Here is a 3409-nt window from a genome sequence, read left to right as displayed (position 1 = left end):
ATAAAACATTTAGGCCACATCGAAAAATTCCTTACCGTTCAAAAGTTATTGTCGAAACGGTGACCAAGGTCACTTTTCAACACATTTTCTAAGCGTTTACAGATTGTGAATAACTAGCCACTAATGTTTTTTTTACTCAAAATTTGATTTCAAGATTATTGATCTCGCGATATAGGAAAAATATTTCCAAGCCAAATTCGTATGTGAATCGTTAAACTTCCATTTTTACGCCTCTCCATCGGTACATAATTGGATCCATATTTTGGGTAACTCGGTGGGACTGATTCAAATGACAATAACTCTCTCGATTTCCATTGAAAATATACAAATTTTTTGTTCAAATTGAAGCTCTGAATGACTACTTTCTAAAACATTCAGGCCGCGTCTAAAAATTCCATACCGTTCAGAAGTCATTGTTGAAACAGTGACCGAAGGTCACTTTTCAACACATTTTCTACACGTTTACGGCTTGTGAATAACAAGCCACTAATGTTTTCTTTACCGAAAATTTGAGTTCAAGATTATTGATCTCACAAAAAAGGAAAAATATTTCCAAGCCAAATTCGTGAGCGAATCGTTAAACTTCCATTTTTACGCCGTTCCATTGGCACATAATTGGAATCCGTATTTCAAGTAACTCGGTGGGACTGATTCAAATGACAATAACTCTCTTGATTTCCCCAAAAAAAATACAAAATTTGTGTTCAAATTCTAGCTCCGATTGAGTACTTTCTAAAACATTCAGGTTGCATCTAAAAATTCCTTACCGTTCAAAATTTATTGTCGAAACGGTGACTGAAGGTCACTTTTGAACACAATTTCTACATGATTACATCTCGTGAATAACTGGCCACAATCGTTTATTTTACCCAAAATTTGATTTCAAGATTATTGATCTCGCGATATAGGAAAAATATTTCCAAGCCAAATTCGTGTGCAAATTGTTAAACTTCCATTTTTCCGCCCCTCCATCGGCACATAATTGGAATCCATATTTCGGATAACTCATTGAGACATATTCAAACGACAATAACTCTCTTGATTTCCATCAAAATTTTAAAAATGTGTGTTCAAATTGAAGCTTTGAATGTTTAATTTTTAAAACATTCAGGCCGCGTCTAAAAATTCCTTACCGTTCAAAAGTTACTGTTAAAATGGAGGCCGATGGTCACTTTTCACCACATTTTCTAAGCGATTACGGCTCGTGAATAACTAGCCAGTAACGTATTTTTTAACCAAAATTTGGTTTAAATATTATTGATCTCGTGATATAGGAGAAACATTTCAAAGCCAAATTTGGGTGCGAATCATCATACTTCCATTTTTACTTCCCTCTATCGGCACATAATTGGAATCCGTATTTCGGGCAACTCGGTGGGATTGATTCAAATGACAATAACTCTCTTAATTTCTATAAAAAAAAAAAAAATACAAAATTTGTGTTCAAATAGAAGCTTCGAATGAGTAATTTCTAAAACATTCAGGCTGCGTCTAAAAATTCATTTCCATACAAAAGTTACTGTCGAAACGGCGATTGAAGATCTCTTTTCAACGCATTTTCTAAGCGATTACGTCTTGTGATTAACTAGCCACAAACGTTTTTTTTACCCAAAATTTGAATTCAAGATTATTGATCTCGTGATATAGGAAAAATATTTACAGGCCAAATTCGTGTGCGAATCGTTAAACTTCCATTTTTACGCCCCTCCATCTGCACATAATTGGAATTTGTATTTCGGGTAACTCGGTGGGACTAATTCAAATGACAATAACTCTCTTGATTTCCACCAAAAAAATAAAAAAATTTATGTTCAAATTCAAGCTTCGAATGTGTTCTTTCGAAAACCTTCAGGCCACATCTAAATATTCCTTACCGTTCAAAAATAATTGTCGAAACGGTGACCGAAGGTCACTTTTCAACAGATTTTCAAAGCGATTAAGTCTCTTGAATAAATAGCAAAAAGCTTTTTTTTTAACCCAAAATTTGATTTCAAGATTATTGATCTTACAATATAGGAAAAATATTTCCAAGCCAAATTCATGAGTGAATCGTTGAACTTCCATTTTTACGCCCCTCCATTGGCAAATAATTGGAATCCGTATTTTGGGTAACTCGGAGGGACTGATTCAAACGATAATAACTCTCTTGATTTCCATTGAAAACAAAAAAATTTATGTTCGAATTGAAGCTTAGAATGTGCACTTTCTAAAACATTCTGGCGCATCTAAAAATTCCTTATCGTTCAAAAGTTATTGTCGAAACGGTGACCGAAGGTCACTTTTCAACACATTTTCTAAGCGGTTACGTCTCGTGAATAACTAGCCATAAACGTTTTTTTTACCCCAAATTTGATTTCAAGATTATTGATCTCATGATAAAGGAAAAATATTTCCAAGCCAAATTCGTGTGGGAATCGTTAGACTTCCATTTTTAAGCCCCTCCATTGGCATGTAATTGGAATCCGTGTTTCATATAACTTGTTGGGACATATTCAAACTAAAATAACTCTCTCAATTTCCATCGAAAACGTAAAAAATTTTTGTTCAAATTGAAGCTCCGAGTGATTACTTTCTAAAACATTAAGGCCGTGTTTAAAAATTCCTTACCGTTCAAAAGTTATTGCCAAAACAGTTACCGAGGTCACTTTTCAATACAATTTGTAAGTGTTTACGGATTGTGAATAACTAGCCACTAATGTTATTTTTAATTAAAATTTCATTTCAAGATTATTGATCTCACGATAAAGGAAAAATATTTCCAAACCAAATTCGTGTGCGAATCGTTAAACTTCCATTTTTACGCCCCTCCATCGGCACATAATTGGAATCCGTATTTCGGGTAACACGGTGGGACGGATTCAAATGACAACAACTCTCTTGATTTCTATCGAAAAAATACAAAATTTGTGTTCAAATACAAGCACCGAATGAGTACTTTCTAAAACATTCTGGCTGCGTCTAAAAATTCCTTACCGTTCAAAAGTTATTATCGAAATGGTGACCGAAGGTCACTTTTCAACACATTTTCTAAACGATTACGACTCATGAATAACTAGCCACTAACGTTTTTTTTACCCAAAATTTTATTTTAGGATTATTGATCTCGCGATATAGGAAAAATATTTCAAGGCCAAATTCATGTATGAATCGTTAAACTTCCTTTTTTACGTCCCTCCATCGGCACATAATTGGAATCCGTATTTTGGGTAACTTGGTGAGACTGATTCAATCGACAATAACTTCCTCGATTTCGTTCGAAAACATAAAAATTTGTGTTCAAATTAAAGATCCAAATGTTTACTTTTAAAATATTCAGGCCGCGTCTAAAAATTCCATACCGTTCAAAAATTATTGTCGAAACGGTGTCAGAAGGTCACTTTTCCACATATTTTGTAAGCGATTACGTCGC

Source organism: Quercus robur, chromosome 6 (genome assembly GCF_932294415.1).
Source record: "Quercus robur chromosome 6, dhQueRobu3.1, whole genome shotgun sequence".
In the NCBI taxonomy this organism is placed as follows: domain Eukaryota; kingdom Viridiplantae; phylum Streptophyta; class Magnoliopsida; order Fagales; family Fagaceae; genus Quercus; species Quercus robur.
This window is presented reverse-complemented; position numbering follows the sequence as displayed.